Source organism: Cherax quadricarinatus, chromosome 8 (assembly GCF_038502225.1).
Source record: "Cherax quadricarinatus isolate ZL_2023a chromosome 8, ASM3850222v1, whole genome shotgun sequence".
Classification (NCBI taxonomy): domain Eukaryota; kingdom Metazoa; phylum Arthropoda; class Malacostraca; order Decapoda; family Parastacidae; genus Cherax; species Cherax quadricarinatus.
This window is the reverse complement of record NC_091299.1, coordinates 25,968,350-25,983,891: the sequence shown is the minus strand read 5'-3', so window position 1 is coordinate 25,983,891 and position 15,542 is coordinate 25,968,350. Positions and strand designations below refer to the sequence as shown.

The 15,542-nt window shown below is 45.5% G+C and overlaps 1 protein-coding gene across 1 annotated transcript in view; it reads left to right on the top strand.

The window, feature by feature from the left end:
- The window catches only part of LOC128685452 (vitellogenin-2), a 219,192-nt gene that overhangs the window by 164,286 nt on the left and 39,364 nt on the right, over nucleotides 1-15,542 (top strand). The gene's annotated exons all lie outside the window — the stretch shown is intronic.

Genomic DNA, 15,542 nt, shown 5'->3' with positions numbered 1-15,542 from the left:
AATTAAGGTTAGAGCAGGTGATAAACAAAAGCAACTTAAGTCCGTCAGTAGCATTAAGACTGAAAAAAAAGTCAGGTAGGTATTATTGGATTGAATTCTGCATGCGTCTGCTTGACGGTAGAATTCAATAACACTCCTGTGCGGGGTAATGGATATAAATTCATCGGAGAATATGCAGAGGAGGATGACAGTTGATTCACTGTATAAGAAATCTCCCGTATGAAGATAGACTTCGAGCCTTGAATTTTCACCCTCTGGAGAGACGCAGGATGCGAGGAGATATCATCAAAGTGTATAAGTGGATATTGGGCATAAACAAAGGTGAAATTAATAAAATGCTGAGGATATCGAATCTGGTAAAAAAACAGAAATAACGGATTTAAGTTACATAAATTTAGATTTAGAAAGGACAGAGGTAAGTACTGGTGTGTTCCTCCATTCACAGGTTCGTATGCTGTGATGATAGATGGAACTCCTTCAGCTTATTAATACTGTCAGTTTCTTCCGCGTCACTTAGATCCCTCTAGCAGACAAGTCTTCAGCAAGGACTTACATTAGTGGGTATGGAAGCCTTTACAACACAGGAATCAGAGTTGTTCAGTTTCAGCAAGTCTTTGAGCGGTGCGACAGGTTTGGAGTTCTTCTATAAAGCCTTCCTGTCAGTAACCTTAATCAAGCACAGGATGAGGGTGGCCAACTTTATAGAACCAGTCTCTGGTAGGTTAGCTAAGATTTGTTAGGAAACAGGCCAAATGTTTCCTGACGCAAGTCTTAGTCATATGATGACCCACCGCTGGAACTTTTGGTCATCTGACCGAGACCTTCCACTGGCTTACCAGTCCACCTCTTTAAAAATTATGGTTATGATGATAACCATTTAAGTTATAGTCGTATGTAGAGGTACAAAAAAACTGGAACATTCAGGCAGAATACCACGAAAACGTTGGATGGAGCCTGCAATCTCTCTTCAGTGGAAGTGAAAGACCTCTAGCCTCCTGCTGCAGGGGTGCTCTCTAGAGCCCTCAAATAGTGTTTCCCAAAGATTTAAGTAGTAAGTTGTGTGGGGATAGCGAAGAGACTTGCCAGGCTGTTAAGACTTGTGGTATGTTAGTGCCGACGGAGCTGAGCTCTCGCAAACGGATTCCTAGCAGTGCGACCCAATATCTTTTGACAGGTCGATTACGCCGAGGTTAATGGACCGGCAAAGCCTGCAGCGATGCATTAACCTTAAGAATGCCGCTGAGTATATCCAGAAGAATGTCTCCCTAGATTGCCCTTTTGTTCGCGCTCTGTACTCACCTAATTGTGGTTGCAGGGGGTCGATTCATAGCTCCTGGCCCCGCCTCTTCACTGGTCGCTACAAGGTCCACTCTCTCTCTGCTCCATGAGAAGGGACAGAAGCTATGTATGGATCCTGTGTGTGTGTGTGTGTGTGTGTGTGTGTGTGTGTGTGTGTGTGTGTGTGTGTGTGTGTGTGTACTCACCTAATTGTACTTGCAGGGGTTGAGACTCAGCTCCTGGCCCCTGCTCTTCACTGAACGCTACTAGGTAATCTCTCTCCCTGCTCCATGAGCTTTATCATACCTCGTCTTAAAGCTACGAATGGTTCCTGCTTCCACTACATCACTCGCCAGACTGTTCCACTTCCTGACCACTCTGTGACTGAAGAAATATTTCTTAACATTCCTGTGACTCATCTGAGTCTTCAGCTTCCAAGAGGGACCCCTTGTTTCAGTGTCCCCTCTCTGGAACATCCTGTCTCTGTCCACCTTGTCTATTCCACACAGTATTTTGTATGTCGTTATCATGTCTCCCCTAACCCTCCTCTCCTTCAGTGTCGTCAGGCCGATTTCCCTTAACCTTTCTTCGTAGGACATTCCCCTTAGCTCTGAAACTAACCTTGTCGCAAACCTTTTCACTTTCTTTAATTTCTTAACGTGCTTGACCCGGTGCGGGTTCCAAACTGGTGCTGCATACTCCAGTATGGGTCTGACGTACACGGTGTACAATATCTTGAAAGATTCCTTATTTAAGTATCGGAACGCTGATCTCAGGTTTGTCAGGCGCCCATAAGCTGCAGCAGTTGTCTGGTTGATGTGTGTTTCCGGAGACATGCTTGGTGTTATACTCACCCCAAGATCTTTCTCCTTGAGCGAGGTTTGCAGTCGTTGGCCACCTAGCCTATACTCTGTCTGCGGTCTTCTCTGCCCTTCTTCGATCTTCATGACTTTGCATTTGGCAGGGTTGAATTCGAGAAGCCAGTTGCTGGACCAGGTGTCCAGCCTGTTCAGGTCTCTTTGAAGTCCTGCCTGATCCTCATCTGATTTAATTCTCCTTATTAACTTCACATCATCTGCGAACAGGGACACCTCTGAGTCTATCCCTTTCATTATGTCACTCACATATACCAAAAATAGCACTTGTCCTAGGACCCTCCCCTGTGGGACCCCGCTCGTCACAGGCGCCCACTGATAGCTCATCAAGTACCATGACTCGTTGTTGCCTCCCTGTCAGGTATTCTCTGATCCATTGCAGTGCCCTCCCTGTTATACACGCCTGATCCTCTAGCTTCTGCACTAATCTCTTGTGAGGAACTTTTTCGAAGGCCTTCTTGCAGTCCAAGAAAATGCAATCAACCCGCCCCTCTCTCTCGTGTTTTACTTCTGTTACTTTATCGTTAAACTCCAGAAGGTTTGTGACATAGAATTTGCCTTCCATGAATCCGTACTGGTTGTCGTTTATACTCTTGTTCCGTTCCAGGTGCTCCACCACTCTCCTCCTGATAATCTTATCCATGACTTTGCATACTCTACACGTCAGAGACACTGGTCTGTAGTTAAGTGCCTCTTTTCTGTCTCCTTATTTAAAAATGGGAATTACATTTGCCGTCTTCCATACGTCAGGTATGTGCCCAGTTTCAAGGGATGTGTTAAAGACTGTGGTTAATGGCATATACAGCATTTCTTCTTCCTCTCTAAGGACTCACGGGGAGATGTTGTCTGGTCCCATTGCCTTTAAGGTATCAAGGTCACTTAGCAGCTTCTTCACCTCCTCCTCAGTTGTGTGTATGTCATCCAACACTTGTTGGTATATTCCCTGTTGGTGTTCCCCTCTGTCCTGTTTCCCAGAGTCCTTTCTGTCTCTACTGTAAATACTTCCTTAAATCTCATGTTGAGTTCCTCACATACCTCCTCACATACTTCTTTCCTCAGCCTGATCAGCTGTCTTTCTCCTAATGCGGCTATACGGCAGTTTCTTGTTATGTGTAATAGAATTGTTAACACAAGCAACAAATGCCTTCACAATAAGATAAATCGACACAGACAAAGATGTATATACTGAACGGTGAATGTCTCTCAGTGTATATGTGCTGATGGATTCCCTTATTCCTTGTTTTAGAGAATATAAACTCACAGTACACAGGAACAATAAAAGTCACCATACCCTGGCTGGAACAATAAGTCACCATAACCTGGCTGGAACAATAAAAGTCACCATACCCAGGCTGGAACAATAAAAGTCACCATACCCAGGCTGGAACAATAAGTCACCATAACCTGGCTGGAACAATAAAAGTCACCATACCCAGGCTGGAACAATAAAAGTCACCATACCCAGGCTGGAACAATAAGTCACCATAACCTGGCTGGAACAATAAAAGTCACCATACCCAGGCTGGAACAATAAAAGTCACCATACCCAGGCTGGAACAATAAGTCACCATAACCTGGCTGGAACAATAAAAGTCACCATACCCTGGCTGGAACAATAAAAGTCACCATACCCTGGCTGGAACAATAAGTCACCATACCCTGGCTGGAACAATAAGTCACCATAACCTGGCTGGAACAATAAAAGTCACCATACCCTGGCTGGAACAATAAGTCACCATACCCTGGCTGGAACAATAAGAGTTACCATAACCTGGCTTGAACAATAAGTCACCATACCCTGGCTGGAACAATAAGTCACCATACCCTGGCTGGAATAAAAGTCACCATATCCTTGCTGGAACAATAAGTTACCATAGCCTGGCTGGAACAATAAGTCACCATACCCTAGCTGGAGCAATAAAAGTCACCATACCTTGGCTGGAACGATAAGTCACCATTCCCTGGCTGGAGCAATAAAAGTCACCATTCCCTGGCTGGAACAATAAAAGTCATCATACCATAGCTGGAACAATAAGCCATCATACTCTGGCTGGACAATAAAAGTCACCATACCCTGGCTGGAACAATAAGTCACCATACCCTGGCTGGAATAAAAGTCACCATATCCTTGCTGGAACAATAAGTCACCATACCCTGGCTGGAACAATAAGTCACCATACCCTGGCTGGAACAATAAGTCACCATACCCTGGCTGGAACAATAAAAGTCACCATACCCTGACTGGAACAATAAAAGTCACCATACCCTGGCTGGAACAATAAAAGTCACCATACCTTGGCTGGAACAATAAGTCACCATACCCTGGCTGGAACAATAAGTCACCATACCCTGGCTGGACAATAAAAGTCACCATACCCTGGCTGGAACAATAAGTCATCATACCCAGGCTGGAACAATAAGTCACCATACCCTTGCTGGAACAATAAGTCACCATACCCTGGCTGGAACAATAAAAAGTCACTATACCCTGGCTGGAACAATAAGTCACCATACCCTGGCTGGAACAATAAAAGTCACCATACCCTGGCTGGAACAGTAAGTCATCATACAATGGCTGGAACAATAAGTCACCATACCCTGGCTGGAACAATAAGTCACCATACCCTGGCTGGACAATAAAAGTCACCATACCCTGACTGGAACAATAAGTCACCGTATTCTGACTGAAACAATAAAAGTCACCATACCCTGGCTGGAACAATAAGTCACCATACCCTGGCTGGAACAATAAAAGTCACCATACCCTGGCTGGAACAATAAGTCATCATACCCTGGCTGGAACAATAAGTCACCATACCCTGGCTGGAACAATAAGTCACCATACCCTGGCTGGAACAATAAGTCACCATACCCTGGCTGGACAATAAAAGTCACCATACCCTGTCTGAAACAATAAAAGTCACCATACCCTGGCTGGAACAATAAAAGTCACCATACCATAGCTGGAACAATAAGTCACCATACCCTGGCTGGACAATAAAAGTCACCATACCCTGTCTGGAACAATAAAAGTCACCATACCCTGTCTGGAACAGTAAAAGTCACCATACCCTGGCTGGAACAATAAAAGTCACCATACCTTGGCTGGAATAATAAAAGTCACCATACCCTGGCTGGAACAATAAAAGTCACCATACCCTGGCTGGAACAATAAAAGTCACCATACCCTGACTGGAACAACAAAAGTCACTATACCCTGGCTGGAACAATAAAAGTCACCATACCCTGGCTGGAACAATAAAAGTCACCATACCCTGACTGGAACAATAAAAGTCACCATACCCTGGCTGGAACAATAAGTCACCATACCCTGGCTGGAACAATAAGTCACCATACCCTGACTGGAACAATAAAAGTCACCATACCCTGGCTGGAACAATAAGTCACCATACCCTGGCTGGAACAATAAAAGTCACCATACCCTGACTGGAACAATAAAAGTCACCATACCCTGGCTGGAACAATAAGTCACCATACCCTGGCTGGAACAATAAGTCACCATACCCTGGCTGGACAATAAAAGTCACCATACCCTGGCTGGAACAATAAGTCACCATACCCAGGCTGGAGCAATAAGTCACCATACCCTGGCTGGACAATAAGAGCCACCATACCTTGGCTTGAACAATAAGTCACCATATCCTGGCTGGACAATAAAAGCCACCATACCTTGGCTTGAACAATAAGTCACCATACCCTGGCTGGACAATAAAAGCCACCATACCTTGGCTTGAACAATAAGTCACCGTACTCTGACTAAAACAATAAAAGTCACCATACTCTGACTGGAACAATAAGTCACCATACCATAGCTGGAACAATAAAAGTCACCATACCATAGCTGGAACAATAAGTCACCATACCCTGGCTGGACAATAAAAGTCACCATACCCTGGCTGGAACAGTAAGTCACCATACCCTGGCTGGAACAATAAAAGTCACCATACCCTGACTGGAACAGTAAGTCACCATACCCTGGCTGGAACAATAAAAGTCACCATACCCTGACTGGAACAGTAAGTCACCATACCCTGGCTGGAACAATAAAAGTCGCCATACCCTGGCTGGAACAGTAAGTCACCATACCCTGGCTGGAACAATAAAAGTCACCATACCCTGGCTGGAACAATAAAAGTCACCATACCCTGGCTGGAACAATAAAAGTCACCATACCCTGACTGGAACAGTAAGTCACCATACCCTGGCTGGAACAATAAAAGTCACCATACCCTGGCTGGAACAGTAAGTCACCATACCCTGGCTGGAACAATAAAAGTCACCATACCCTGGCTGGAACAATAAAAGTCACCATACCCTGGCTGGAACAAGCAATCCTGAAACACGCAATAACAATTTATTGTTGTAACAGTCGCCAGGGCAGTGTCCTGACACGGGTCACAAGCCTTCCACGTCCTGATATGAGAAGAACGTTAGCACATGATGTTTCGGTCTATCCCTGAACCGTTCTCACATCACAAGTGAGAGAAAAAAGGCGGAGGTCGGAAGACAGAACAGCCGAGGGAAGAGAGACAGTAGCAGAAGTAGCATCAGTAGTAGTGTGGAATTTTTTTTACGTAATTTCTTAAATGAATAATATAATAATTGTGTAATAAAATGTGATATTATTTGGACCCTTTGAAAATTTTTAAGAGAAGGGGGATGTGGAACAGCCGGAAAGTGAGGCAGAGGCAGGGAGACGACATATAGAATTTAATGTGTGAACACTGAACGAGTTGTGCAATGTGATTGGGCGTTCTCGAGGGTCAATTGGGGTTTTTCGGCCAGAATTTGTAATTAGAAACGCATGTTAATGTCCTCTGCTGAAGAACTGGGACAGGAAATTTGCTGGACCTCAAGAATTACGTGTGGATGGCAGAAGATAAGGGATGCAAATATCGCTCACAGGGAAGTGCACCATTAGCCCTTGCATTTACATCTCTAGCTGGCCAAGTGTTAGGCAGGTGTTGTGGTGTGATCCATCTACATTAATTAAATGGCAAGTGGTAATAACCAATTATATTTTGTGTACCCAGCAAACGTAATTATAAACAGTCCACAACTTTAATTTACCAGAGTAGCTGGTTTTAATATTATAATTATTAATTTAATATCAGGTCTAGCTTTTTGTGAAAGTGGTGGGAAGTGGGCAACGAGGGAGTTACAGTTCAGTGACCTGCTATGATTTAAGTCCCACTTACCTCACCCAAATTACTTGCAGGTAATAAGTCAGGTAATGCACTGTAAGCCTGTTGCAGGTGATTTGCTCACATAATAATAATAATAATAATAATAATAATAATAATAATAATAATAATAATAATAATAATAATAATAATAATAATTTTCACACGTTGTAATGAGGACGTAGCAGCAATAAAGATAGTTGTTAAAAAAAGGTATAAAATGCCGAAATGTGCAGCAGTTGGGTATCTTTATTGTTGAAACGTTTCACCTACACAGTAGACTTCTTCAGTCGAATACAGAGGCAGCAAGTGTTGGTAGTGAGATGAAGATGATGTAATGATGTAACCAGTCCATCAACCTTGGAGAAATAGTATATGAGGTGGTCAGTCCCTCAGCTTGACTGAGTAGTAGTAGATGAGATTGGTAGTGTAAAAGAAACACGAGAACAGAGAAGCACTGCAGGAGGACAACTGGCCCACGAGGGTATGACAAAACTCCCTTGGGACAAACCTCCCTCAGTACATAAAGACAGGATAGGAATAGAAGACACAGAAGACAATTGAAGATTAAGTAGAGGAGACGGCAAAAGTTAAAGTCTTGGGGATTCCCGACAGATGAAGAACAGGCAACACTGTAGCTTCAGTGTCCCTCTTGTACTCGATAGGTTTTAAACCCAGCTGACCAGCCGTGTTTCCAGAAGCTTCCCACGTCTGTCTTGCCAATGTTATAGACACACTATTATTATCCATATATATTTATGAGCGTAATTATTATTTTCCATGATTTTTTATGGGCAAACTATTATTTTTCAGAATTTTTTATGGACTTAATTTTCAGATTTTTTTATGGGCAAACTATTACTTTCTAGAATTTTTGTTTTATGGGTAAACTATTATTTTCCAGAGTTTTTGTTTCATGGGCAAATTATTATTTTCTAGAATTTCCAGAGTATAATTTTTCTGTAAACTAGTTAGTTGTTCTTTAGTGTCTGCCTAGCATACGGGCGCCTGGCAAACCTACGGATAGCGTTCCGATACCTCAGTAAGGAGTCGTTCAAGACTCTGTACACCATTTACGTCAGGCCCATACTGGAGTATGCAGCACCAGTTTGGAATCCACACCTAGTCAAGCACATCAAGAAATTAGAGAAAGTGCAAAGGTTTGCAACAAGACTAGTCCCAGAGCTACGGGGATTGTCCTATGAAGAAAGGTTGAGGGAAATCGGCCTGACGACACTGGAGGACAGGAGGGTCAGGGGAGACATGATAACGACATATAAAATACTGCGCGGAATAGACAAGGTGGACAAAGACGGGATGTTCCAGAGATGGGACACAGACACAAGAGGTCACAATTGGAAGTTGAAGACTCAGATGAATCAAAGGGATGTTAGGAAGTATTTCTTCAGTCATAGAGTAGTCAGGCCGTGGAATAGCCTAGAAAGTGACGTAGTGGAGGCGGGAACCATACATAGTTTTAAGGCGAGGTATGATAGAGCTCATGGGGCAGGGAGAGAGAGGACCTAGTAGCGGTCGGTGAAGAGGCGGGGCCAGGAGCTGTGACTCGACCCCTGCAACGACAAATAGGTGAGTACAAATAGGTGAGTACACACACACACACACACACACACACACACACACACACACACACTCACACACACTCCCTTCCCACTCATTATCCCTAGCCTTCTCCCTAGCATTCTCTCTCCCTCTCTCACTATCTCTCTCTCTCTCCCTCCGTCTCTCTCACACACAAGCTCCTTTCCGTGATAAAAAAAAAATGGGTAACCCAAGAGGGCGGAGACCCAGGGGTCTGGAGGTCGAACCCAGGAGGGAGGAACCTGGGAGGAAAGATTGGGAGGCAGAGCTCACAAAAATGGAGGAAGAGTGGGGAAGGAAGCTAGCTGAGCTCGGCAGGGTAATGGAGGAGAGGATAGCTGAAGAGAGCAGGAAGCGGGAACTTCAAGTCTTAGCAGCAGAAGATAAGATAAAGTGCTTAGAAGAGGAGCTAAAAAACCTGAAACAAAATAGAGAGACAAATGACAGTACAGACATGATATCAGGAACTTCTATACTAGTCACAGACGAGGGGGCTACCTGGAGTCTACCTGGAGGTTATTCTGGGGATCAACGCCCCCGCGGCCCGGTCCACGACCAGGCCTCCTGATGGATCAGGGCCTGATCAACCAGGCTGTTACTGCTGGCTGCATGCAGTCCAACGTACAAGCCACAGCCCAGCTGATCTGGCACTGACTTTAGGCATCTGTCCAGCTCTCTCTTGAAGGCAGCTGTAGGAATTCAGGAAAAGATGAGTACAGGAAGACGAAATGAGAAGCCTGCAGTCAATGCAGGAGACATGACTTATGCAGAGACTCTAACAGTCAACTACAGTGGCAGGGAACAGCTGAGCAGGGAAGACAGTCCACTGAGCATAGAGGCTGCAGCAAGGGCAGGGGTTGAAGGCAGGAACGTTTCGATGGAAGGAGCTAAAACACCTCAGAGGATGCAAAGAGAGACACAGTGGGAGAAGGAGAGGGAGAGGTCCGTGTTTGTCTACGGGCTCCAAGAAGTTGAAGGGGAAACCTATGATGAAAGAAACCAGGGGGAGAAGAAAACAATCAAAGGTATCTGGAAAGCAATAGGTGAGGGAGACATGACCCAGGTGGCAAATTTTCGGAGAATTGGGTGGTTTGCAGGCAGAAGGAGACGGCATGTCAAAGTAATCTTCAAGGCAGAATCAGCTCGAACCAGGATCCTGCAGGAGAAAGCACGACTGAGGAACAATCCAGAGTACCGGAGAGTGTACCTCGATCACGACAGAACACAGCAGGAAAGGACAATACTGAGAGAGAGGGTACAATGACGAAAGGAGGAACGGAAAGCATCAATGAAGACGAGCAGAACCCAGACTCAAGTGGAAGGGCAAATACACCCTACAGAGACACCCACAGAAGGACTCCAACCACAACAACCCCAAAACAACTGAATAATCTCAACCAAAACCTACACACTGTTCCCTCTGCCCCCACCCCCATCACAAACCCCAACCCTACAGCAGCCCCCTTTGGGCACTCTGCCCCCACCCCCACCATAAACCCCACCCACACTGTGACAACCCCAATGCAGCTGAGCAATGTCAACCAAAACCCACACACTGTTCCCTCTGCCCCCACCCCCACATCACAAACCCCACTGCTACAGCAGCTCCCTATGGGCACTCTGTCCTCACCCCCATCACAAACCCCACCCACACCACAAACCCCCATAGCCCCCTCAGGGCTCCCGCTTCCCCAACCCCAATATTCTCCCAGGTCCACCGTGATAGACAAGAAGCTGAAGGTGTGGTACACAAATGCAGATGGAATAGCAAATAAATACGAGGAGTGGCATGAAAGAATCAACGAGAAGGCCCTAGACATCATAGCAGTCACAGAAACAAAACTCACTGAGACAATAACAGATGCAGTCTTCCCACTGGGATATCAGATCCTGAGGAAAGATAGAAGGAGCAGAGGGGGAGGAGGGGTTGCACTGCTCATAAAAAACCAATGGAGTTTTGAGGACATGAAAAGCATGGATGAGATTGGAGAAAGGGACTACATAGTACGTACAATTCAATCTGGGGAACATAAGGTGGTCATTGCTGTGATGTACAACCCACCACAGAACTGCAGGAGGCCAAGAGAGGAATATGATGAGAACAGAGTGATGGTGGACACACTGGTTGAGGTGGCACTAAGAGCTCAATTGTGCAGAGCAAAGTTACTGGTTATGGGTGATTTCAACCACAGGGAGATCAGTTGGGAAAACCTGGAGCCTCATGGGGGCCCCGAAACATGGAAAGCCAAGATGATGGATGTGGTACTGGAAAACCTCATGCATTAACACATCAGGGACACTAATAGGGAGAGAGGGGAGGATGAACGTAGTAGTTCAGACATTGATGACATCACATATGAGAGGCCCCTCGGAGCTAGTGACCATGTAGTCATGACTTTTGATTACATAGTAGAGTTACAGGTGGAGAGGGTAACAGGAGTTGAATAGGAAAAGCCAAACTATAAAAGGGGGGACTACACAGGTATGAGGAACTTCCTGCGGAAGGTGCAGTGGGACAGAGAAATTGTAGAAAAGTCAGTAAATGAAATGATGGAATATGTAGCAATAAAGTGCAAGGAGTCAGAAGAAAGGTTTGTTCCCAAGGGCAACAAAAACAATGGGAAGACCAAAGTGAGTCCTTCGTTTACCCGAAGGTGCAGGGAGGCAAAAACTAAGTGCATTAGAGAATGGAAGAGGTATAGAAGGCAAAGGACCCAGTCGAAGAGCCAGAAACGAATATGCACAGATAAGGACAGTACGAAAATGACATTGCATCGAAAGCCAAGTCTGACCCGAAACTGCTGTTTAACCACATCAGGAGAAAGACGACAGTCAAAGACCAGGTGATCAGGCTGAGGAAAGGTGGGAACTCACAAGAAATGATCATGAGTTATGCGAGGAGCTCAACAAGAGATTTAAGGAAGTATTCACAGTGGAGACAGGAAGGACTCTGGGGAAACAGGACAGAGGGGGACACCAACAAGGAATACACCAACAAGTGTTGGATGATATGCACACAACTGAGGAGGTGAAGAAGCTGCTAAGTGACCTTGATACCTCAAAGACAATGGGACCGGACAACATCTCCACATAGGTCCTCAGGGAGGGAGCAGATATACTGTGTGTGCCATTAACCACAATCTTCAAAAGATCTCTTGAAACTGGGCAACTGCCTGAGGTATGGAAGACCGCAAATGTAGTTCCCATTTTTAAAAAAGGAGACAGAAAAGAGGCATTAAATTACAGACCAGTGTCATTGACGTGTATAGCATGCAAAGTCAAGGAGAAGATTATCAGGAGGAGAGTGGTGGAGCACCTGGAACGGAACAAGAGTATAAACAACAACCAGCACGGATTTATGGAAGGTAAATCCTGTGTCACAAACCTTCTTGAGTCTTATGACAAAGTTACAGAAGTAAGACACGAGAGAGAGGGGTGGGTTGATTGCATTTTCTTGGACTGCAAGAAGGTCTTCAACACAGTTCCTCACAAGCGACTAGTGCAGAAACTAGAGGAACAGGCGTGTATAACAGGAAGGGCACTGCAATGGATCAGAGAATACCTGACAGGGAGGCAACACTGACTCATGGTACCTGATGAGGTATCACAGTGGGCACCTTTCACGAGCGGGGTCCCACGGGGGTCGGTCCTAGGACCAGTGCTATTTTTGGTTTATGTGAATGACATGATGGAAGGGATAGACTCAGAGGTGTCCCTGATTGCATATGATGTGAAGTTAATGAGGAGAATTAAATCAAATGAGGATCAGGAAGGACTTCAAAGAGACCTGGACAGCCTGGACACCTGGTCCAGCAACTGGCTTCTTGAATTCAACCATGCCAGATGCAAAGTCATGAAGATCAGAGAAGGGCAAAGAAGACCGCAGACAGAATATAGACTAGGTGGCCAAAGACTGCAAACCTCGCTCATGGAGAAAGATCTTAGGGTGACCATAACACCGAGCATGTCTCCGGAGACACACATCAACCAGATAGCTGCGACAGCATATGGGCGCCTGGCAAACCTGAGAATAGCATTCCGATACCTTAGTAAGGAATCATTCTAGACACTGTACACTGTGTACATCAGGCCCATACTGGAGTATGCAGCACCAGTTTGGAACCCACACCTGATCAAGCACGTCTTGTTGCAAAGGTTTGCAACATGGCTAGTTCCGGAGTTCAAGGGTATGTCCTACTAAGAAAGGTTAAGGGAAATCGGACTGACGACGTTGGAGGACAGGAGGGTCAGGGGAGACATTATAATGACATACAAAATACTGTATGGAATAGATAAGGTAGACAGAGACAGATTGTTCCAGAGAGGGGACACAGAAACAAGGGGTCACAATTGGAAGCTGAAGACTCAGACGAGTCACAGGAATGTTAGGAAGTATTTCTTCAGTCATAGAGTCGTCAGGAAGTGGAATAGCCTAGCAAGTGATATAGTGGAGGCAGGAACCATACATAGCTTTAAGACGATGTATGACAAAGCTCAGGAAGCAGAGAGAGAGAGAGCACTAGTAGCGGTCAGTGAAGAGGAAGCGCCAGAAGCCGAGTCTCGACCCCTGCAACCACAATTAGGTGAGTAGGTGAGTACACACAAAATGGTGGGGACTCAAAGGAACCAGGGACCAGAAGAGAATGGTTCTAGTAGGGAGGAGTGGATGGAGGAGCAGTGCAAAAGGATGGAACAAGAGTGGGAGAGAAAACTAGGACAGCTTTCTGCAACAATGGAGACAGAGCTGTCTGTGAAATTGAAAAAGAGGTTGGAGGAGGAGAAGAAGAATTGAGAGTCACAAGTCGAAACTGCAGTAGCCAGGATAAGGGTCCTAGACGATGAGGTAAACAGGCTGAAGCGAGTTACAGGGGTACTGAATGGAGAAGACACAGCATATGAAGCTGGGAGGCCAAACAGGAAGGAAGGAGATATAACTTATGCTAAGGTCACATCAGCCTGCCAAGCAGGGCCAAGGAGTGAAAGGGGAGAGCAGCTGGGCACAGATGGTGAGGGTGATAGGTCAAATGCAGAGGCACAAACATGCTACCAAGAACTACTGGAAAAAAAAAGGGAAAAAATGGCCATGTACAGACAGGAATCAGAGTCACAGAGGAAAAGGCAATGGGAGGAGGAAAGGGCAAAGTCAGTGTTTATTCATGGGCATCAGGAAAGCGAGGGAAGGACACACACTGAAAGACGGCAGGCAGAAAGAAAGGAGATTGAGAACATCATCACAGAAATAAGTGAAGAGGACATGGATGATATTGTAAATTTTCAGAGAATAGGGAGGTACCTGAAGGGGAGAAAACGACTGATCAAGCTGATTTTCAGGACAGAAACAGTGCAGAACAGGATCCTCCAAGAGAAACCATGGTTGAAGTACTCATCAGAATACAAGAAGGTGTTCCTAGACAGAGACAGAACACAAACAGAATGTCAGCAGCTGAGGGAGAGAACACAAAAGTGAAAGGAGCTAGGATGGGAGACAGGAACAGAATCAGCAGAGGTCAACCAGTGCACGGCAGAGCAACAAGAGCAAGCACACACAGAACCATCCCCAGAACCCAACAATCTATCACACCATCCCAACACAAACTCCAATCCACACTCACAGCTCCCACCCAACACTCAGCTATAGAATCCCACAGTACACTACTAGGTCTCCCACCCTCACAGACCCCCCAAAACACAAAGATGGAGAGGAAACTAATGGTATGGTACACAAACGCTGATGAAATAACAAATAAATGGGAGGAGGCATCACTGGACATCATAGCTTTCACAGAAACCAAGCTCACAGGTATGATAACAGATGTCATCTTTACAATGGGATATCAGATCCTGAGGAAAGACAGAGGAAGCAGGGGGGTGGAGGAGTGGCACTGCTGATCAAAAACCGATGGAATTTTGATGAGCTGGAGAGAGGAGACAATGGAGAAGCAAGTGATTACATAGTAGGAACGCTTGAGTCTGGAGGTCCCAAGGTGGTAATTGCAGTGATGTATAAACCACCACAGAACAGCAGGAGGCCAAGGCAAGAGTATGATGAGAGCAATAGAGTGATGGTTGACACACTGGCTGTAGTGGCCAAAAGAGCTCATGTGAGCAGGGCAAAGCTACTGATCATGGGTGACTTTAACCACAAGGAAATCGATTGGAAGAACTTGGAGCCACATGGGGTCCAAGATACATGCAGGGCTAAGATGATGGAGGTGGTACTGGAAAACTTCATCTACCAACACATAAGGGATACTACCAGAGAGGAGAGGATGAACCAGCGAGACTGGACCTAGTATTCACCTTGAGTAGTGCAGATGTTGAGGATATCACATATGAAAGACCCCTTGGGGCCATCAATCATGTGGTGTTAACCTTCGGATTCACAGAGTTACAAGTGGAGGAGGAAGAAGGAAGGGCCGGGCTAATGAAGCCAAACTACAAGAAAGGGGACTACTACGCGGTATGAGGAACTTCCTGAATGGGGTCCAGTGGGACAGAGAACTGGAAGGGAAGCCAGTAAATGAGTTGATGGAATATGTAACAACAATATGCAAGGAAGCTGAGGAGAGGTTTGTACCTAAGTGTA